The 24,448-nt window shown below is 39.5% G+C and overlaps 1 long non-coding RNA gene across 1 annotated transcript; it reads right to left on the reverse strand.

Moving 5' to 3' along the window:
- Window positions 1-16,249: 16,249 nt before the first annotated feature.
- LOC127217807 (uncharacterized) lies at window positions 16,250-23,509 on the reverse strand. The gene is made up of 4 exons (XR_007834121.1): window positions 23,389-23,509; window positions 20,331-20,499; window positions 18,320-18,424; window positions 16,250-16,546 (listed from the first exon to the last, which is right to left on the reverse strand). It is a non-coding gene; the product is annotated as an uncharacterized LOC127217807 (long non-coding RNA).
- Between the last annotated feature and the right edge of the window lie 939 nt (window positions 23,510-24,448).

Here is a 24,448-nt window from a genome sequence, read left to right on the forward strand (position 1 = left end):
AACTTCTCCATGGAGCCCTCAACTAATGCCTGTTGAAAACAGGATCAAACACCCATACATAAACACTGAGTCGAACTAGAACCCAGATGCAGATGGAGAGGACAAGACCAGGCGGCAGAAACACATAAAGACAGCTTACCTGAACAAGGAGGAGCTAACGGCCACTAGACTGATAGCTGGGAAGCCAGCATGGGACTGACTCAGGCCCCCCTGAATATGGGTGTCAGCCAGAAGGACTGAGCAGTCTAAGAGACCTCAGACAGTGGAGCCAGGATGTATCCCTGGTGCACAAAAGGACTTTGTGAACACAAGGTGGATTTTAAGAGATTCATATAAGGACCCTCACAGAAGGGGGAAAGGACAAGCCCCCCAGAGTACATGGGAAGGGGGGCGCAGTGAGTGGTGAGAGAAGTAGGAGAAAGAGAAGGGGAGGAGAGGAAAGCATGTGGGACTAGGAAGAATGAGTCAGGGGAGGAATAGAACACAAAAAAGAGAGAGGGAGAGGGAGAAGGAAAAGGAGAGAAAGAGAGGGAGAGGAAGAGAGAGAGAGAGAGAGAGAGAGAGAGAGAGAGAGAGAACATAAAACATGGAGCCATTATATGACTGAAGAGAAAACTGAACTTAAAGAAATGTCCAGAGACATACAAAACTGACTCAAACTAACAATTTGAGCAAGAGTGGAAAGGCTACCATAAAGGCCCTTCCATGATAATGAGATCAACCACTAACTTATCCATCATCATGGAGCCCTCATCTAGTACCTGTTGGAAACAGAAGCAAACAACCACAACTAAACACTGAGCCGAACTAGAATCCAGATGCAGAGAGGGAAGACAAGACCACCTGCAGAAATACATAGAGGCAGCTGACCTGAACAAGGAGGGGCTAACGGGTCCCCAAACAGATAGCTGGGAATCCAACATAGGACTGACTCAGATCCCCTGAACATGGGTCTCAGCTAGAAGGACTGAGCAGTCTAAGGGACCTCAGACAGTGGAACCAGGATGTATCCCTGGTGCACAAAAGGACCTTGCAGGCACATCCCCCATGGAGGGATACTCCCTTAACCTAGAGACAGGAGAGAAGTCTTAGTCCCTACTTCAAATGACTTGACAGATTTAGATGACCCCTCCTGGATGGCATCACCCTTCATGTGGAGTGGGGGTGGGTGGGAGGGGAGGGTGGTCAGGGTGCATTTGAGGGGGGAAGAGAGGGAAAGAGGGAGGGAAGAAGGGAGGGAGAGGGAACTGGGATTGATATGTAAGAATAAATAAATAAATTAAATTAAAAAATACAGCTTGGCATTGACACAAAAATAGACAGGTAAACCAATGGAATCAAATTAAAATCTTGATACTATCCCATACACCTATGAACACCTGATTTTTGACAAAACAGATAAAAGTATACAATGGAAAAAAGAAAGCATCTTCAACAAATGGTGCTGGCATAACTGGATAATGGCATGTAGAAGACTGCAGATAGACCCATGTTTATTGCCATGAACAACATTTAAGTCCAAATGGATCAAAGACCTCAACATAAATGTAGCCGCACTGAACATCTTAAAAGAGAAAGTGGGAGGTACCCTTGAACAAATTTATACAGGAGACCAGTTCCTGAATATAACACTAGTAGCACAGACACTGAGATTGACAATTAATAAATGGGACCTCCTCAAACTGAGAAGCTTCAATAAGGCAAAGAACACAGTTGACAAGACCAAATGGCAGCATATAACCAAATGACCCACATCCGTGCAACAAAGACATCTGTTCAACTATATTCATAGCAGCATTATTTGTAATAGCAAGTACCTGGAAGCAACCTAGATGCTCCTCAACTGAAAAATGGATAAAGATGTGGTACTTTTACATAATGGAATACTACTCAGCAGAAAAAAAATACAATGTAATCTTGAAATTTGAAGGCAAATGGATGGAATTTGAAGAAATTATCCTGAGGGAGGTAATCCAGTCACAAAAAGAGGAACATGACATGTACTCACTCATATATGGATTTTGGATCATTTGCCTATAATTCACAGCACCAGAGAAGCTAGGATACAAGGAGGACCCTAAGAAAGTCATACAAGGTCCCCCACAGAAGGGGAAAGGGACAAGATCTCCTGAGCATATCAGGAGCAGTGGTGAGCAGTGAGTGGAGAGTTAGGAGAAAGAGAAGAGGGGAGAGCAGGAAGATTGAGTCGGGAGATGAATAGAGGAGAGCAAGAAAAAAGATACCATAATAGAGGGAGCCATTAGAGGTTTGAAGAGAAAACTGACTCTAGAGAAATGTCTAGAGATCTACAAGGATGACCCCAACTAACAATCTGAGCAATAGTGGACAGGCTACCTTAAGTGTCCTTCCCTGATAATGAGATTGATGACTAACTTATATACCACCCTAGAGCCTTCATCTAGTAGATGATGGAGACAGAAGTAGACACCCACAGATAAACAGTGAGCTGAAATGGAATCCAGTTGCAGAGAGGGGGGAGTGATAAGAGTTTAAGACAAGACTATAGAAACCCACAGAGACGCTGACCTGAACAAGGGGGAGTTCATGGACCCCAGACTGATACCTGGAAAACCAGAGGGCCCAGACCCTCTGAACATGGCTCTCAGTTAGAAGGCCTGGTCAGTCTAAGGGACCTCTGACAGTGGAAGTAGGATGTATCCCTGGTGCACCAAAGGACTTTGGGAGCACATTCCTCATGGAGGGATACTCCCTTAACCTAGAGGCAGGAGGAGGGCCTAGACCCTACTCCAAATAACTTGACAGATTTTGATGATCCCTCCTGGAAGGCATCACCCTCCCTGTGGAGTGGGTGGGGGAATGGGATGGGAGGGTGGTCAGGGGGGCATAAGAGCATGGGAGGGAGAGGAAGCTGGGATTGCTATGCAAAATAAGGAAAATAATAGTGACTTTAAATATATATATGTATAAGTACATATATATATATACATATATAAGCATACATACATACCAGGGAACACTACTCAGTGAAGGAGAAAAAACAATGACATCTTGAAATTTGCATGCAAATGCATGAAACTAGAAAAAACATCCTGAGTGAGATAACCAGACACAAAAAGACAAATGCAGTATGTACTCACTTATAAGTGGATAGTATACATAAAACAGAAGATAAGCAGCCTACAGACCACAATCCCAGAGAAGCCAGGAAACAAGGAGAACCATAAGAGAGACATACATGGATCCCCAGGGAAGGGAAAAGACAAGATCTACTGAGTAAATTAGTAACATGGGGGAGGGGGAGGGTGGTAAGGTAGTAGGGAGGGGAAAAGAAGAGTGGGGAGGAGAATATGAGGGATCTCAAAGGTTGGGTTGGAAGAAGGACAAAGAGGGAGAGCAAGAAAAGAGATACCTTAATAGAGGGAACCACTAAGGGGTCAGTAAGAAACCCGGCAGTAGGGAAATTCCTGAGAATCCACAAGGATGACCCTAGCTAAGAACCTAAGCAGTAGTGTAGAGGGTACCTTTACTGCCTTTCCTGTGCAATCAGATTGATACCTACCATAACTGTCATCATAGACCCTTCATCCAGTAACTAATGGAAGCAGACACAGAGTTCCACAGCTAAGCACTGCACCGAGCTCCCAGAGCAGTCAAAGAGAAGGAGGAATGATAATATCAGCAAAAGGGTCAAGGTCATTTTGGAGTTACCCACAGAAACAGCTGACCTGAACTAGTGGTTGCTCCCTGTCTCTGGATTGACAGCAGGAGAACCTGCATAGGACCAAAACAGGCCCTCTGAATGTGGTGACAGTTGTGTGACTTGAGCAGTTTATGAGGCAACTGGAAGTGGGACTAGAGTTTGTCCCTAGTTCATGAACTGGATTTTGGGAACCCATTCCCTATGGAGGGATACCTTGCTCAGACTAGATATATGGAGGAGAGCCTTGGTCCTGCCTCAAAGTGATGTGCCAAACTTCATTGACTCCCTATGGGAAATCTTACCTTTTCTGAAGAATGGATGGGGGTGTGGTGGTGGAAGGTGTGGAGAGCAGTTGGAGGAGAGGAAGTAGAAACTGGTATTGGTATGTAAAATGAGTAAAGATTGTTTTTAAAAAATAAGGGGGAAGAGAGCCCTGGAGGCCCTCATGCACTCGGCAGACTCTGGCACACCTGTGGTACGCGCATGCTCCGTCAGGCAGGTGGTGCAGCGGCTGCAACAGAGCTGGCCATGGCAATGGTCATGGGAAGTGGGTAGGTGTTACCCTGAACTCTCAAGGCAGCAGGAGGCTGAGAGCCAGGCATGCAGATGCAGGAGCCAGGCTGGCAAGGCTGCAGTAGCTGCTGATCGCGATCGAACCCAGTGGCAGCCCTGGGCAGCCCAGGATGGCTGGTCTCAAAGTCCCTAATAAAAGTGGAGGCTGACTCTTCTCCACTGCTCTAGTTGACCACTGGGTCAGGGTGCGGGTCCAATAATTCCTCCACCTCCAGGGAACTTCCTGGATCTGCTCTGAGCACACTGGATCCGCCACCTGCCTGCCTGATCTTTGACCCCTATCACCAGGCCTCTGCCAGAGGTGAGTCTGGGACCAGTTCAGGCCAACCCCCCCCCCACACACACACACAACCTTCCCTGAGAACACCCTGGGTTAGCCCCAAATCGTGCTTCCTCTATATCCTGTCCCTAGAGTGTGCAGTCCTTGTTCTGATCCATAAACCACCCTGCCCAGAACCTACCCTACCCCCACCTTGTGTCCTACTGGGCCTGCTGCTCCTTTGATCTGGTTGTGTACTGGGCCACAGTGGGGGTTCAACACCCCTCCACCTCCTGAGAACTTCCTGGATATGCTCTGAAAACACTGGACTTGCCTATCCACTCTGAACCACCCTGAGTCCCAGCTTGCCTGATCTTTGACCCCCATCGCTGGGCCTCTGCCAGAGGAGAGACCTTTTAGACAGCTTTGACCAAACAGAGTAACAGACATCGAACTCCTGACACACATACGCCCATCAGGAGAGTAGAATAGAGAGAGACACGCCACATGCACCCACTAGAAGAAGCAATAAGAAAACGGCAATGCAAGAAAACACCCAACAAGAGAAAGACAAGCATGACACCACCAGAATCTAGAGACTATACACAAACTAGACCTGGACACAGCAAAGAAGATGAAGCAGAAGAGAATGACTTGAAAAATAACTTCACAAAATAATAGAGGCCCTCAAAGATGATTTGAGAAAATCCCTTAAATAAATGGAAGATAAAAAACAAAAAAACAAAAACAAAAAAACCTGGAAGATTTGAACAAGTCTTTTAAAGAAAGTAAGGAAAGCCAAGAAAAAACGATCAAACAAATGAAGGAAATAGTTCAAGACTTGAAAACTGAAATAGAAACAATAAAGAAACCACAAACTGAGGGAATGCTGGAAACAGAAAAACTGGGCAAACGATCAGGAACTACAGACACAAGCATAACCAACAGGATACAAGAGATGGAAGAGAGAATCTCAGGCACTGAAGATGATCTTAAATCCAAAAAAATCCTTAACACAAAACATCCAGGAAATGCAGGACACAGTGAAAAGGCCAAACCTAAGAATAACAGGCATAGAAGAAGGCAAAGAATCCCAGCTCAAAGGTGCAGAAGACATATTCAACAAAATCATTGAAGAAAACTTTTCCAATCTGAAGAAGGACATGCCTATGAAAGTACAAGAAGCATACTGAACACCAATAGACTGGAACAAAGAAAAACGACCCCTTGACACATAATAATCAAAACACCTAACATACAGAATAAAGAAAAATATTAAGAGCAACAAATTAAAAGCCAGGTAACATATAAAGGCAGACCTATCAAAATTACACATCACTTGACACAGGCCTTGAATAGATGTTCTACAAGTACTAAGAGTCCACAGATGCCAGCCGAGGCTACTATGCCCAGCAAAACTCTCAATAATAATAGACAGAGAAAACAAGATATTCAAAGACAAAGCCAGATTTTCACAATACGCATCCATAAATCCATCCCAACAGAAAGCTCTGGAAAGAAAACTCCAACCCAAGGAAGTTAACTACACTCACAAAGGCATAGGCAATAGACAACCCCACTTCACCGGAACCCAAAGGATAAAACAGAGCAAATATATTCACAATACCACTGTCAACAACAAATCTAAAACAAACAAAAATTAACAATCAATAATCCTTACTTTCCCTCAACATTAATGGTCTTAATTCTCCTATAAAAAGACACAGGCTAACAGAATGGATACAAAGACAGAATTCATCCTGCTGTATACAAGGAACACATGTAAGCTTCAAAGACAGACATTACTTCAGAGTAAAGCACTGGGAAAAGACCTTACAATCAAATAAACCCAAGAAGCAAGCAGGAGTACCTATCCTAATATCTAACAAGTTAAATTTCAAACCAAAATTAATCAAAAGAAATGAAGAAGGTCATTTCCTATTCATCACAGAAGAAGTCCATCAGCACAAAGTCTCATAACTGAACATCTATGCTCCAAATAAAAAGGCACCCACATTCATAAAAGAAACACTATTAAAACTCAAAGCTCACATAAAACCTCACACACTCATAGTGGGAGACTTCAATACTCCACTCTCAACACTAGACAGGACCACCAGACAGAAACCTAACAAAGAAACAAAAGAACTAACAGAAGTTATGTCTCAGTTGGGATTAACAGACATCTATAGAACATTCCATCCAAACACAAAAGAATATACCTTCTTCTCTGCTCCACATGGAACCTCCTCTAAAATCGACCACATACTAGGCAACATAACAAACCTCAACAGATAAAAAAAAAAAAAAAAATTGGACTAGTCCCCTGTATCTTATCAGACCACCATGCTTTAAAATTGGAATTAAACAACAACACAAATTTCAGAAACCCTAAACTCATGGAAACTGAACAATGCACAATTGTACCATACCTGGGTCAAAGAAGAAATAAAGAAATTAAGGATTTCTAAAATTCAACGAGAATGAGGACACAACATACCCGAACTTATGGGACACCTTGAAAGCAGTGTTACGAGGGAAGTTCATTGCACTAAGTGTCCATATGAAGAAAACAGAGGATAGTCACATAAGAGAATTAACATCACAACTGAAAGCCTTACAACAAAAAGAAGCAAACTCACCCCAGAGGAGAAGCCAGGAAATAACCAATTTGAGAGCTGAAATCAATAAAATAGGAACCAGGAAACAATACAAAGAATCACTTTAACAAAGAATCAGTTCTTAGAGAAAATCAACAAGACTGACAAACCTTTATCCAAACTAATCAAAAAGAACATGAAAATTAACAAAATCAGAAATGAAAAGGGGGACATAACAATGGATGCTGAGGAAATCCAGACAATTTTCAGGTCATACTTTGAAAACCTGTACTCCACAAAATTTGAAAATTCAAAGGAAATGGACAAGTTTCTGGATAAGTATCACTTACAAAAATTAAATCAAGAACAGGTAAGCAACATACATAAACATAATAAAAGCAATATACAGTAAACCACCAGCCAACTTCAAACTGAATGGAGAGACGTTTAAGGTGATTCCTCTAAAATCAGGAAGAAGACTGCCCACTCTCTCCATATCTCTTCAATGTTGCATTTGAAGTTCTAGCTAAAGCAATAAGACAACAAAAAAAGATCAAGGGGATACAAACTGGAAAGGAAAAAATCAAACTGCCACTAATTGCAGATGATATGATAGTTTACATAAGCAACCAGAAAAACTCTACAAGGGAATTTCTACAGCTGATAAACACCTTCAACAAATTAGCAGGACATAAGATTAACTAAAAAAAAAATCAGTAGCCCTACTGTATACAGATGATAAAGGGCCTGAGAAAGAAATAAGAGAAACACCACCTTTTACAATAGTAACAAACAATATAAAATATCTTGGTGTAATGCTTACCAAACAAGTAAAAGACCTATAGTAAGACCTTTAAAGAAAGAAACTAAAGAAGATACCAGAAAATGGAAAGCTTTCCCATGCTCTTGGATAGGTAGGATAAACACAGTAAAAATGGCAAAATCAATGTACAGATTCAATGCAATCCCCATCAAAATCCCAGCAAAATTATTCACTGACCTTGCAAGGATAATAAACAACTTTATATGTATATAAAGACCCATGATAGCCAAAACAACCCTGTATAATAAAGGAAATTCAGAAGGCATCACTATCCCTGACTTCAAGCTCTACTATAGAGCTATAGTCCTGAAAACAGCTTGGCATTGGCACAAAAATGGACTGGTAGACCAATGGAATTAATCCTGATATTAACCCACATATCTACAAACACCTGATTTTTGACAAAACAGCTAAAATTTACAAAGAAGGAGGAAAGCATCTTCAACAAATAGTGCTGACACAACTGGATTATGGTTTGTAGAAGACTGCAGATAGACCCATGTCTATTGCCATGCACAAAATTTAAGTCCAAATGGATTAACGACCTCAACATAAATCCAGCCACACTGAACCTCTTAGAAGAGTAAGTGGGAGAAAATGAAAAGATGTGGATTCCTTCCAGACTAATGTGGTTTGATCACGCCAGACCGCCTGAAACAGAGTACAGGCTGATCCTACATTCCAAACGGCTGGACAAGGCGGCCCTGCAGACTGCAGCTAGGATATCTGAATCTTCTTCGAATCCCCCAAGACAGCGCCCCTTACCAGCAGGAAGTAGTTTGGAAAGAGCGACGCCCAAATTCCCAAATGTTGTGTATAAATGTTTGTTTTCATTTAATTGGACTTTGTTATATAAAATTAAATAAAAATAAATAAATAAATAAAAAAAAGAAGAGTAAGTGGGAGGTACTGGTGAACAAATTCTTACATATCATCTGCAAATAGTGAAAGTTTGACTTCTTCCTTTCCAATTTGGATCCCCTTGATCTCCTTTTGTTGTCTTATACCTTTAGCTAGAATTTCAAGTACAATATTGAAGAGGATGTGGAGAGAGTGGGCAGTCTTGTCTTGTTCCTGATTTTAGAGGAATCACCTTAAGCTTCTCTCCATTCAGTTTGATGTTGACTGTTGGTGTACTGTTTATTGCTCGTATTATGTTTAGGTATGTTCCTGTTATCCCTGATCTCTCCAAGACCTTCATCAAGAAAGGGTTTAAATTTTATCAAAGACTTTTTCAGCATCTAGTGAGATGATCATGTGGTTTTTCTTTTTCAATTTGTTAATATGGTGGATCACATTGATAGATTTTCATGTGTTGAACCATCCCTGCGACCCAGGGATGAGGCCTACTTGGTCATGGTGGATGATTTCTCTGATGTGTTCTTGGATTTGATTTGCCAGTCAGTATTTTATTGAGTATTTTTGCATCAATGTTCATGAGAGACATTGGTCTGTACTTCTCTTTCTTTGTGTATTTGTGTGGCTTGGGTACCATGGTAATTGTGGCCTAGTAAAAAGAGTTCGGTAATGAACCTTCTGTTTCTATTGTGTGAAACAATTTGAGGAGTATTGGTATTAGCTCTTCTTTGAATTTCTGATAGAATTCTGCACTGAAGCCATCTGACCCTGGGATGTTTTTGGTTAGGAGGTTTTTGATGACTGCTTATATTTCATTTGGGATTATAGGTCTATTTAAGTTGTTTGTCTGTTCTTGATTTAATTTTGGTAACTGATAGTTATCCAGAAATTTGTCCATTTTGTTTGGTTAGCATTACCCCAAGATATTTTATGTATTTATAACTATTGAAAAGGTTGGTGTTTCTCTGATTGTTTGCTCGGCCCTTTTATTATTTCTATGTAGTATGGTTATTGTTTTTTTTTTTTAGCTAATTTTGGATTCTGTCATATTACTGAAGTATATTTCAGCTGTAGGAGTTCCCAGGTAGACTTTTGGGGTAACTTATGTACACTATCTTATCATTTGTACATAGCAATAATTTGACTTCTTCTCTTCTAATTTGTATCCCCATGATCTTTTTATTTTGTTTTGTTTTGTTTTATCACTCTAGCTAGAACTTCAAGTACTATATTGCATAGATATGGAGAGAGTGGTCTTATTCCTTGTCTTTTTCTGATTTTAGTGAAATTTCTTTGAGTTTCTCTTTATTTAGTTTGATGTTCCTATGGGCTTGCTGTATATTGCCTTCATTATGTTTAGGTATGTTCTTTGTATCCCTGATCTTTCCAAGACCTTTATCATGAAGGGGTATTGGATTTTGTCAAAGGTTTTCTGAGCATCTAATGAAATGATCATGTGTTTTTTTTCTTTCAGTTTATTTATATGGTGGATTACATTGAAATATTTTCATATGTTGAACCATCCCTGAAATCTCTGGAATGAAGGTTACTTGATCATAGTGAATAATCTATTTATATGGTCTTGTATCTAGTTTGTTGGTATATTATTAATGTTGCATCATGAGAGAGATTGGTCTGTAGTTCTCTTTCTTAGTTGTGTTTTTGTGTGATTTGAGTAGCAAGGCACTATAGCCTCATAAATAGAATTTGGCATTGTTCTTTCTGTTTCTGCTGTGTGGAACAACTTGAGAAGTGTTGATATTAGCTCTTCTTTAAAATACTGGTAGAATTCTGCACAGAAACAATCTGGCCCTGGGCTTATTTTGGTTGAGAGATGTCAGATGACTGTTTCTATTACTTTAGGGGTTATGGGTCTATTTAAATTTTTTATCTGGTCTTGATGTAATTTTGGTATGTGGTACCTATTCAGAAAATTGTCCATTTCTTTAAATTTTTAAATTTTGTGGACCTAACGGTTTAATGAAATACTAAGAAGATATATTCTTTAGTGTTTGGATGGAACATTCTATACATATCTGTTAAGTCCATTTGAATCATAGTCATAATATTTGTCAATTACTTTATTTCTCTCTTAAGTTTCTGTCTGGCAGACCTGTCCAGAGGTGAGTCGGGCCCTGAAGTCTCCTACTATAAGTGTATGGGTTTTGATGTGTGGTTTGAGCTTCAGTGATTTTTTTTTTCCTCAAGACCTATTATTTTATATGACCTAACGGTTATCTGGATTTCCTCAATGTCTGTTACTATGTTCCACTTGTCATTTCTGATTTTGTTAATTTGTTTATTTAGTCTGTGTCCTTTGGTTAGTTTGGAAAAGGGTCTGTCTATCTTGTTGATTTTCTCAATAAGCAACTCTTAGTTTCATTAATTCTTGGTATTGTTTCATTTATTTTATTTGTTGATTTTAGCCCTTAGTTTGATTATTTCCATCTGTCTACTCCTGCTGGGTGAGTTTGCTACTTTTTGTTCTAGAGCTTTCAGGTGTGCTGTTGATTAGTATGAGATTTCTCCACATTCTTTATGTAAGCATTAGTGCTATGAACTTTCTGCTTAGCAGTTCTTTCATGGTGTCCCATAAGTTTGTTGTGCTTTTATTTTTCATTGAAATCTAAGAAGTCTTTAATTTCTTTCTTCATTTCTTCATTGACCCAGTAATGATTCAGTTTAGCATTGTTCAATTTCTGTGAGTTTGTAGGCTTTCTGACATTAGTGTTGTTAAATTCTAACAGGTTGGGAGTCATTCCAATTTTTGTATCTGTTGAGGGTTTTTTGTTACCAAGAATGTGGTCAATTTTAGAGAGGGTTTAATGAAATGCTAAGAAGATATATTCTTTAGTGTTTGGATGGAACATTCTATACATATCTGTTAAGTCCATTTGAATCATAGTCATAATATTTGTCAATTACCTTATTTCTCTCTTAAGTTTCTGTCTGGCAGACCTGTCCAGAGGTGAGTCAGGCCCTGAAGTCTCCTACTATAAGTATATGGGTTTTGATGTGTGGTTTGAGCTTCAGTGATTTTTTTTTCCTCAAGACCTATTATTTTATATTTTTTCTTATTTTACATATTGATCCCAGTTTCCTCTACTTTACACCCTCCCATGCCCCCACCCCAATTCCCCTGTTCCACTCCCCATCAACTCCCCAGGGATGGTGAGGCCTTCCAGGAGGGATCATCAAAATCTCTCAAGTCATTTGCAGTAGGGATTAGTCCCTCCCTCATGTCTCTAGGCTAAGGGAGTATCTCTCCATGGGGAATGTGCTCCCAAAGTCCTGTCATGCACCAGGGATACATCCTAGTTCAACTGTCAGAGGTCCCTTAGACTGCCCAGGTCTTCTAATTGAGACCCATGTCACTGGGTCTGAGTTGGTCTTATGCTGGTTTCCCAGCTATCAGTCTGGGGTCCATGAGCTCCCCCTTGTTCAGGTCAGCTGTCTCTGTGGGTTTCTGCAGCCTGTTTGTGACCCCTTTGTTCATCACTCCTAACTCTCTGCAACTGGATTCTAGGAGTTCAGCTCAGTGTTTACTGTTTTCATATCCATTCTGATAACCTGTGTCTTTATATAGGTGAATTGAGACCATTGATATTAAGAGAAAATAATGATAAGTGATTGTTAATTCTTGTTATATTTGGTTTTGTTAATGGTGGTGGTAGTGCTTGCGTGTTTCCCTTCTTTTGGGGTTTGATGGTTTGGGGTTACCTGTTGCCTGTGGTTTTGGGGGATGTAGCTAACTACCTTGGGTTGGAGTTTTCCTTCCAGTGCTTTCTGTGGGGCTGGATTTGTGGACGGATATTGTTTAAAATCTGGTTTTCTTATGGGATATCTTGTGATCGAAAGTATCACTGGGTATAGTAGTCTGTAATGGCATCTGTGGTCTCTTAGTGTCTACAGAACATCTGCCCAGAACCTTCCAGTTTTCAGAGTTTCCACTGAGAATTCAGGTGGAATTCTGGTGTCTGCTTTTATATGTTATTGGGTCTTTTACCTTTGTAGCTCTTGGTGTTCTTTCTTTATTCTCTATATTTAGTATTTTGATTGTTATATGGTCCAGTCTATTTAGTATTCTGTAAGCTTCATGTACCTTCATAGGCATATCTTTCTTTAGGTTGGGAAAGTTTTCTTCTATGATTTTGTTGAATATACTTTCTGTGCCTTTGAGCTGGAATTCTTCTCCTTCAATTCCTATTATTCTTAGGTTTAGTTTTTTCATAGTATCCTAGATTTCCTGAATGTTTTATATTAAGAATTTGTTGGATTTAACATTTCCTTTTATTGACAAATTTATTTTCTCTATTGTATCTTCAATGCCTGAGATTCTCTCTTTCATCTCTTGCATTCTGTTGGTTATGCTTGCATATGTAGTTCCTGTTCATTTGCCTAGATTATTCATTTCAAGAATTATCTTGGTTTGTGTTTTATTTACTGCCTCTATTTCAATTTTTAAGTCTTGAACCCATTTGTTTCTTGGCTTTCTTTAAGGGATTTATTGATTTCTTTCAATTTTTTGTTTGTTATTTTTTTTTTTTTTTACTACTACTAAATACCCTTTTGCCTAAACATAGGCAAAAGTAAATCTTTCAGTTGTAATAAAAATATAGTTGAATAGAGCTCATAGGCATATAAAAATGTAGGACTCTAGTGCATTTTATTTCATAGACATCACAAAAGCAGCATTATTAAAATTAGGTTCTATAACTCCACTGTCCTGCTTTTCTTTCTTTTTTTTTCTTTTTTCCATTTTTATTTATTTATTTATTTTATATAACCAAGTCCGTTTAAATGAAAACAAACATTTATAGACAATATTTGGGAATTTGGGCGTCGTTCTTTCCAAACTATGTTTGTTATTTCTTTAAGGAAAATTTTCATTTCTTTTTTAAGAGTCTCTATTATCTTCATAAACTTTTAAAGTTATTTCTTTCTGCTTCATCTGTGTTGGACTATTCAGGTCTTGCTGATGCAGGACCACTAGTTTCTGGTGGTGCCATATTGCTCTTTGTGCTGTCTACCTATCTCTTCCTCCAGTCAGTACAGTTAGGGCCTGGAGCTCTGGTGATTGTTCTTCCTGAGTTATAGTTGAGGTATCTTCCTCTGAGTGAAGTTGATTCCTGTGGCTCTGGTGGTCACTGGTGTAGTGGCAGGGGATGGTTGGGTGGATTGGGTGTTGCTGCCTGACTGCTGGGGTGTCATGGGTGGGAGGGTGTAGGGGCTAGGACCTAGCAAGCAGGGCTCTCAAGCCTGGATTTAAGGCACTGACCTGTCCCTCCAGATGCAGGTGGAAATGGTGTTTTGGGTGGTCACTGGTGAGGTGGCAGGGGATGGTTGGTGGGAGAGGATGCTCCTTTCTGGTCACTGGGGGTAAAGAGTAACTTCTTATTCCAAAGATGCTAGTATGTAGAGATGAAGGCTTTGTCTGCACCAGCTGAACTTTCCCATGTTCAGTTTGTTTTGCAGATATCTTCAGCAATGGGGCCTTCCTGTCAGTTGGGGTTTTTTGTTTTGTTTTAATTTTAGAGCAATGAATACACTTGACAATAGCCTGGATGTTTGGGTCTTCCCATGGGACCCCTTGGCCAAGAACTTGATTATATATAACCCATTCCCAGTACTGGAAACTTCATTTGATCATGAGGGATGTCCAATTGTCGCTCTGTCTCCCCTATTATTTGGTAATTTCATTTAGTTTACCTTTATATATGCATATATTATAGGAATCTTCTTCTGTATTAGGTTTCCATACAACCCCTCTAATGGCTCTGAGTTTTATCTGTCACTATACCTATATCTATCCCTCCCTTGCTCCCTCTTTCTTTGTCCTCTCTGTTTGACCCTCCTGTTATAGTCCCTATCCCTGTCCACCCATGACTATTTATTCTACTTCCCTTCTCTAAGGAGATCCATACCACCTCCCTGGTCCTTTATTCAATACCTAATTTCTATAATTATATGGACTGTAGCTTGCTTATCAATGTCTCAACAGCTAACATCAATATATAAGCAAATCATGCCATTTTGTCTTTCTTTTTCTGGGTTACCTCACATGGGCTGTTTTCTTTTCCAACTCCATCCATTTACCTGTAAGTTTCATGACTTCAACATCTTGGAGGTATAGAGGGAGGAGCCCTAATCAGAACATATTGTCTGAAAAAAACCTATTTTCACAAAAATAGGAAAAAATATAAAATTTTAAAAAATGAAGATTGAATTGTCTCAGTCCTGTGTCCAAAGTACATAGCATCTTCAGCAATAAGAACTTTCTTAAACTTCTAGAAACAATCAAGGGCAATACAATAACCTATATTTTATTTATTCTCTTGGAATTTCCTTACCAACTTGAGAAGGTGCCTCCACCCATTACTGATGGTTTTGCTATATAGTCTATGGCTTTTGGTAGGAGTATGACAATGGCAACTTCATTTCAACATATCTATACCTACATCTATATCTGTGTATGTGTATACACAAATACCATGTATTATATGTACTTTTATATAAATATAAAACACTATGATTACTTATGGCTTTTCAAACATTCTTAGTGTTATCTATTCCTCCTCCCTCCCTGTCTACCTGTATTACTTCCCTCCTACCCAATTAAAGCCCCAATTTGCCACATTTCTCTTTAATATCAACTGTGTCTTGGCTCTCCCCTCTTTATTATTCCTCCACACCCACTATGTTATTTTCTTTGATTTTCTTGTTTCTATAGTTATTCTAAGATATGTGCTTACATCAGAGATTTGGAGCTAGGAACCACAATTTAGAGGGAGCATGAAACATTTGTCTTTATAGTTCTGGGTTACCTCACTGATATTTTCTAGTTCCATCAATTTACATGTAAAGTTCCTGATTTCATATTATTTATAGCCAATAGTATCCCCTGGTGATATATGTACCACATTTTCCTTATCCATTCATCAGTTGAAGGATATTTAGGTGTGATGTTGCTTGCTTGGTATTCCTAGTGTGGTTTTACTGATCTTTTCTTTTAAGTCAAGAAGATGTAGAGAAGAGACTCATAACTTGTCCATTCAAGTTCTGAGTAAAATGACTATATTCTTGGCCCTAGGTGAGAAAATTATATGAAACCCCTAACAAAGGGGAAAATATGGCATATGAGATAGGAAGAATGTATGAACTGGAGGATGGGGAGGACAGATATGAAACAGTGTCTTCCAGACATGGCATGACCAATGTACTCATGAATTCACTGCAGTTGTGCTTACTACATGTGATCAATCCACAATATCAAATGATCATCCATATTCCATGTGGAAGAAGCACCAGCTGAACTCACAGAGTTACAAGAAAAATAGAATGTGAATGTAAGAGGGGAATACATTGGGTTTGCCAGAGGGTTTGGAGAATTAGGGTGGATATGATCAATGCACACATATAGGAAATCGTCAAGTCGTAAATAACAGATAGGTAAGTTGCTCAGAAAGATAACAAATTGTTTATTGAGAGCTAATCTATGTCCAATACATGGTAGATGTTAGATGAAAATTCATGTAGCCCCACAACAAAGGATATAGGAGACAAGGAAATGATGACACTTGCGCCACTACAGCAGGACATGCTGTTTTCAAAACATGTGTGGCCTCACAGTTGTACAGCACAGGAGAAAGATTTGGGGCAGTAATTCGTGTTTCTCCTAGCTAAGTGAAAGCACTTACAATCCTCAAAGTGTTGCTCCATAGTATATTTAAAAGCAAGAAAAGATGTTAACCCTGAAAAACACAAAAGAAAATGACCTCATCATCAATTAAACAGACTGATCCAAAAATTATCTTTAATATCTTATCTGCAGGGGTATCAGTCTCACACATACACAGAGATTGATACAGAAATAGACTATAAGCATAAACATTGAAATGTTAGTCATGCTTGACTTTCTTCATGACTCCTTGAGTTTAACTACTTACTTGTGTGAACATCTTTGGGGTAGTAGGTTGGTGATTTACAGGAGTGTGGGCAATTCATCAGTGGTAGATTCACAAGGAATATGATAGTTGTAATGGTTAATTTTCCCTGTCAGCTTAACAAAATCCAGAGTTACCTGAAAAGTCTCAGTGTGGTATTTTCTGATCAGGCTGACCTAAGGGACTGTCTTAATTACACTGACTATGGGTGGCACCACCAATCCCTAAAAAGGTGATTCTAAACTGTGTAAGGCTGGACAAAGTGTGCTGTGTACTAGCCTACATGCTTTAACTCATTGCTCTCTGCTTCTGACTGTGGATACAATGTGACCAATTCTTTCAAGATCCTACTTCCATAACTTCGCTGAAGATGAGCTATTATCTAGAATTGTGAGATAAACTCTTTCTCCATTGAATTGCTTTTATCGGGTTATTCTGTCACAGCCACAGGAAGTGAAACTAAGACAGACCCATATAACCAAATATTTGATAAGCATTAAGTGAATTGTGAAGTCAGCATGAAGTTCTGTTAAGATAAAAATTGATGCAAAAATTTACTTAATATAACAAACATTGTGTACCTATACATATATATGTAAATGTATATATTATTTGCTTTTCTTTATTAGTATATTGAACAAAATAATGTTTTTCTGTAATGTTTAATATACATTCATTATGTACTTGTTACCCTTTCTTCACCCATCTCTACTCACACCAATTCTGTTTCTCCTCCCAAACGGTTACACTAATCTCCGATTCCAACCATGTTTCTGAATAATACTCCATTTTCTTTTTCTTTGTGGCAGAATAAAGCCATACTGTGTGTACACACCATATGTGATAGTTAAGATTGAGTGTCAACTTGACAGATTTTAGAATTTCTTAGGAGACAAGCCTCTGGCAATACCAGTGAGCGATCATCCAGATTACATTAACCAAGATGGGAAGACCCACTCTACATGTGGAAGTACCATCCCATGGGCTGGGGGACTGGATTGTATAAAAAGAAGAAAAAGAGCCCACACCAGAGTTCATTTCTCTGTTTCCTGGCTGGGATGCCATGTGACCAGTTACTCCATGCTCCTGATATTATGATTTCTTTGCCATAATGGATTGTACCCTTGAACTGTGACAAAATAACCCCCCTTTCTTAAGCTACTTCCATCTGGTATTTTGTCTCAATGACAAAAAAGTAGCTAAGATACCTTCTTTGACTAATCCACCTACCTGTCACTTGTCAACTAGGCTGGTCACAGAACTTAAGAATGTGAACTATCACATTCTTTTGAAGCAGTAAGAACATCTTCCTGACAGCCTCATTGACCATTGACTAGGATAAAATCCTTAACATGTACATTCTCTTTGCATCTCTGTATGTCACCCTATGCAGTCACACAGTTGGTAAGTGTTAAAGATGGGGTATAAACCTAAGCATCCTGCTCTAATATCCCCATCCTAAAATTCTATGTGAGCACACTTAGCAGTCACAGTAACTGACATGAGGCATTGTTCAGCATTGCTGAGCAAGTGTACCCCTTCTAGTCAGCCCCAGCAGGAAACACATAGTCACTCCCTTACCATATTGGAAACGGAGTGCATAGATGTCAGTAAGATCCCCGAAGTCTGGGAATGGGAGCTAGATTCAGTCTTCCTAATGATGACTTTCCTATATGCATCCCGTACCTGGAGATGGAGACACAACAAAGCAAGGCATTGAACCAGTGAGTAAGTTTTGGATCTCCAGCACCCACATAACAAAAACAAGTATGGTGCTTAGCTCTAAACAGAACATATACATCGCTCAACATACCAAGAGTCAGTAAACATCATGGAAAATGAGGAAAGAAAGAATATAAGAGCTAGAGGAGGGGGAGGGTTCTTGTGAAATGCAGTCTTCTGGCTATGCCATTCCATCACACTCATGAACTCTCAGCAGCTGTCAGTTCCTGCAGAGGGTCAAGCCAGCCAAATTCTAAACTGGATTGGGTAAAAGACCTCTAGAACCCACCCTCTACTAAGGACTGATTGGCAGTTAATCATTTCTAAGACAGAAAATTTTCTTCTCTGGGGATATGCTCCAATGGATTTCCCCGTTCCTGTGAAAAACACTAACTGGACTTAGCAAGGATTTTCAAGTCATGTAACATGAAGTTTGTTGGGGAACATGTTAAGAGGAAAATGTGGGAAGCTGAGGGTAAGAATGGCCGTGGGTATGAATATATTTCATTGTATGAGACTCTCAAACATGAAGAAAATTCAGGGGGACACACCAACATGGTTTCACACTTCTGGATAGACAGAGACAGAAGGTGCTTGCTGGGCCTGCTGGCTGGCTGACCAGTCTATCTTAATAGATGTTCCATGCTCTGTAAGATGTGTCTCAAAAGATAACACTGAAGGGCTAGACAGAAGACACTGGTTCAGAGTATACCTTGTTCCTACAGTGGACCTGAGTTTAAATCTTAACAACCATGTCAAGAGCCTCACAAATACCCACAACTCCAACTTTAGTTGATTTCAAGCCTTCCTCAGGCCACTACAGGCCCTACATTCATGTGCATAGGCGAGGTGACACATTCTTCTGAAAATACCATCTGCCTTTGAAGACACTGAACTTTTCTCAGACCTTGCAACTAGGTTAATAATATACCTTGAAATAAACTAAAACTATGTGTTCAACCTTATATCCTATCATGTGCTCAACCTGCTTAAGTCTAACCTACATTTAAGAGAACAATATAACCAACCTTACTATGCCTTGAATTGCCCGTGGTATCAGTTTTTAAAATCTAAGCCAAAGGATAGCTTTAATCTTAAATTATGTACCCTCCCAAATCTCTGACCTAGAAGTAAGTGAGTGTGTGTGTTGATCATTTGCTGAGAACAACAAACAGGTTGAAAGCAATCTGAAATAAAACTAATATGCCACAAATGTGAACAACAACAACAAAAAATAAATAAATAAAACCACAAAGGCACAGGTTCATCATATCTGCAATTCTGACTGCTCTTCTGAGTCAGCTGTGGTCATTAAGTAACTTTCCCCTTTGTAAAACTCTGTCAAAGATTTCTGTAAATAACTCCTTGTCCCCTTTCCATGCTGTGTTTTCTGTACTGTTCAATAAACAGAATAATCACAATAGAGACACAATAGATAAACAACACATAGGCAATACAGACAGATGCAATATATTCCACATGTAGGCCAAACAGACCAGGCTGAAGACAGACAGGAGGCATGAAGAGAGAAATAGAGACTTCACAATTTGGCTTTCTCTTGGTTAAACTGCTCTGAGAGGAGATCACACACAGGTGCATATCAATTTAAATAAAATACTAGAGGCCAGAGGAATATGATGGAGGAAGACACCAATGTCAGTCTCTAGCCTCCAGAGAAACAAGAGCAGAGGTATGAATATACATATACAACATACAAAACATACATGCACACAAATACATACAACACACAAAATACACACATACAACATACACACAACATGGCATTCTAGATAGGGAAGTGGATCTGCTTTAAGCAGATGAAGTGGGTGGTTCTATGCAGAAAGACAGGTGGGAGGTGGCAGCCAAATACCTGGCGATTGAGCAGACAGTGAATGAGAAAGATGAAGGCACCCTGCAGGCTGTTGATAATGGTGAACAGGTACGCCATAATGCTTGCCATGGGGCCAATCTGGAAAATGCCCAGCACCCAGGAGCAGCCCAAGATGAATATCTGGGCAATAGCCTTGAAGGTCAGCAACCTGGAAGATAATATTTACAAAATGAATTGTCCTGAGAGTTGGTATGGTCTCCACAAAGACACTTGGCACTGTCTGAAGATGACAGCAACCAACTGGCTCAGCACCATGCTAGGGATACAGAAAGAGTGAAATTAGCTGTCTCAAGGTAAATGAATCAAGTTCTATGGGCAATTAAAATGCTGTTGTTCAGAGATCCACATGGATTCAAAGGTAGGTGTGTGTGTGTGTGTGTGTGTGTGTGTGTGTGTGTGTGTGTTGAATAGATTTTTGTTTAGCAATGAATGACTACATGGGCTCATTGTCCAGATACTTAGACCTCATTATGTGAGTGTTAAATCCATGGTTATAAAATACTGAGAGTTCCTTCTTTCATTGAGGCAAAATTCATAATTTGAAGAAAATAAACTTCTTTTCAGTGACTTTGAGTACACTCACACATCATGCAGTCACTACTATATAGTTCCAAATCCTTTTTTAAATCATATTTTCCTTTTTATTATCTCAAAAATGAAATACACACATTACAAGAAAAGAAACACCATACATGCAAGGCAATTATTCTCTTTTCCTCTGACCTAAAGAAGATAATAACCAAATATTCATCAAAATAATAAAATAAGTGTAGATAAGTATAGTGTACATAAGACATAACACCATAATGAATATACCATAGAATAAAACAGATAAATATAGGATGGGTCATATGTGTCATATCTAATTAATGAACATATCATATAATCAAACTAATAAAAGTGGGATAAAGAAAATGTAGCACAGCCACTCAATGGAACACTATGCTGCCATAAGAAGGGGTGAGGCACTGGTAGCTGACAAATGTGGACGAGTCCTATGAACTTCATAATAAATAAAAATACAGACAAATGCCATTTATTGCAAGGTCAAATTTATTTAGATATCAAGACTAGAGAGAGAGAGAGAGAGAGAGAGAGAGAGAGAGAGTTGTAAGACTATTTTGTAAAATAAGAAGAGGAGGAGGAAGAGAAAGAGTAGCTGACCACAAGTTGTACTGAGCAATGGTCTGGGTCTGGGGACATTTAGTGAATGACTGATTCATTTGCTAATTCTCTGACATTTGTGAGACATTCACCTTCTCTGTATCTCACACTGCCTTCCCCAGCCAGAGAAAGAGATTTAGACCAGACCATATGGATCACTGAGCAAACCTAGCACCAAGAATCATGGATTTAAGACCTGCTTGTCCTACAGAAGTATAGTCTCTCTCAAAATAGTCAAGCATTTTAGAATATTATGATGTTTTGCATTGTATGTATATCTATTTCTATGCATGTGTGTGTGGTACCTGGATGTTGTGAATGTATGTATGCACACGTATGTACATATGTGTATGTGTGTAGATGGATGTTTATTTTGTATGTATATATGTGCATGTGTGTGCATGTAAATACATTGAGTATGTGCATGTGAAAGTGCAGGCATGTACATGTGTGTGTGCATGTTGTTCATACATGTACATATATACCTGGGTATGTATGTGTGTACATGTTTGTATTATATACATCCATATGTGCATATATCCATGTTTATGTGTGTACATGTGCATGTGTGTGTATGTTGGGTGTGTGACTGTGTGTATATATTTGTATTATGTGCATGTGCATGTGCATGTATACATGCACATATGTGTGTATATATGCCCATGTTTGTGTGTTCATGTATATGTATGTCTGTGGTGGTTTAAAAAACATGTCCCCAAAGGTAGTGGCAGTATTGGGAGTTGTGGTTTTCTTGGACTAGATTTTGTGTTACTGTGAGGGAGGGCTTTGAGTTCTCCTATGCTCAAGCTACTCCCTGTGTCACAGTCTATTTCCTATTGCCTGTGAAATCAATATGTAGCAACTCCTTCTACAATGCCATGTCTGCCTGCACACCACCATGCTCCACACCATGATGATAATGGAATAACACTCTGAAACTGTAAGCTGTCACCTCAATTAAATGTTTTCCTTTATAAGAGTTGCTATGGTCATGGTGTCTTTTCATGGCAATCAAAACCCTAACTCAATGTCCATATTTGTGTGTATCTGTGACTATGTCCATGTTTGTGTTATGTGTACATTATGCATGTATTCCTTGTTTATATGTGTGTGCATTATGCATATTTGTCCATATTTAAATATATGTGCATTCTGCATGTTTGTCTATGTTTGACTTTGTGCATTGTGTGTTTATGTTTTTGTGTGCATATGCAGGTGCTCACTCTGAGTGTATCAACAGTTGCAATCTAAAGAAGACTTGCCGTTCCCAGCAACTGTGACAATGCTTTATTAGTTACCTAAGCAAACAACATCATTATCCCCTTCCTACAGATAAAGAAACAGGTTTGAAGAAGTCATGTAAGCAATGTACTATCATACAGATCATAAATGGTATTGACGGAATGGGAAGTTTGTCACCTGGATTCTGCTATTCAATGCAAATCCCATCACTTCCCTGTCATAAGCACACAAAAGGTGACTAGAGGCTGGCAGGTGGCTCAATGGGTAATGGCTAAACAAATATCAGCACACATGTGAGGACCTGGGTTTAAACCTGAGAACCCACATAAAACCAAATGTATAACATGAATATCTGTAACCCCAGCAACCCTGTGATGAGAAAGGAAGGGGAGAGAGGAGACCTAATCCAGATGTCATGTCATACACAGTGGTGAACAACAAACAACTCTATCTCAAACGAGATGGAAATTAAAGACCAACACCCAAACTACCCTCCAAACCCTACATATATGCAATAGTATGCATACACCTGTACCTGCACATGATATATACAGAAAGGTGAGTGGTGAGACTCTGTCAGAAGAAGGAAGGGAAATGAGTGAGGGTTAAAAAAAAAAACCAGAGGCTATACCTGGTGTCCTTGAGTTTTGAGACATCTGAGTTAACACTGCAAAGCTTCTGTCTCAGCACACACAGTGTCCAGGTGAGAAGAATGGAGTTGATCTGTAAGGTCAAACAGAGGGTGGGTAGACAAGATGCACAGACTGACTGTGAACAGTCAATTGCACATAGAACTCTGGCCTCCGGTAACTCAAGCACCATTCCAGGCTTCCATCCTGGATTTATCAGGCCTGAATAACCAGGACTTGATACATCACTGACAGCTTCCCAGTTGATTCCTCTTCTAATTTAGGATGAGCAGCAGAAAGCCTTCATCACCCCTGACAGACCACATAGGACTTGTGGTTATTTGACCTGATGCTTCCCCATGCTACATCATTCAAAACCCACTTCTTATGCACTGAAACTTGCCCTTCCCTGCCTGCTCCTAAGCCCACGGATGTACACACCTCTCCTGTTACATGCAGGACCACACTGAGTCCTGTCTGAATGATCTTTGACACCCTTCCCGGGGGCCCCTACTAGAGGAGAGACCTCCTAGAGAGCTTGAACCACCGAGAGTAACAGACATCAACCTCCTGACCCACCTACACCCACCAGGAGGGTAGCGGAGAGAGAGAGAGACTCCACCTTAACCCACTGGAAGGAGCGATGGGAAGACGGCAATACAAGAAAACACCTAACAATAGAAAGACAAGCATGACACAAGCAGAATCTTAGTACTGTCTACACCAACTAGACCCGAACACACCAAAGAAGATAAAGCATGAGAGAACGACTTAAAAAATAACTTCATAAAAATGATAGAGGTCCTCAAAAACAATATGAGAATGGAAGAAAAAATGAACAAAAACTAGAACAAATTAACAAATCTCTTAAAGTAAGAAAAGCCAAGAAAAAAAAAAAGATCAAACAGATGAAGGTAACAATTGAAACAGTTCAAGATATGAAAACTGAAATACACACAATAGAGAAAACAAAAACTGAAGGAATGTTGGATCCATCAGAAAATACAGATGCCAGCATTACCAACAGAATACAAGAGATCGAAGAGAGAATCTCAGGTGCTG

This window comes from Phodopus roborovskii, unplaced genomic scaffold (genome assembly GCF_943737965.1).
Source record: "Phodopus roborovskii unplaced genomic scaffold, PHOROB, whole genome shotgun sequence".
Classification (NCBI taxonomy): domain Eukaryota; kingdom Metazoa; phylum Chordata; class Mammalia; order Rodentia; family Cricetidae; genus Phodopus; species Phodopus roborovskii.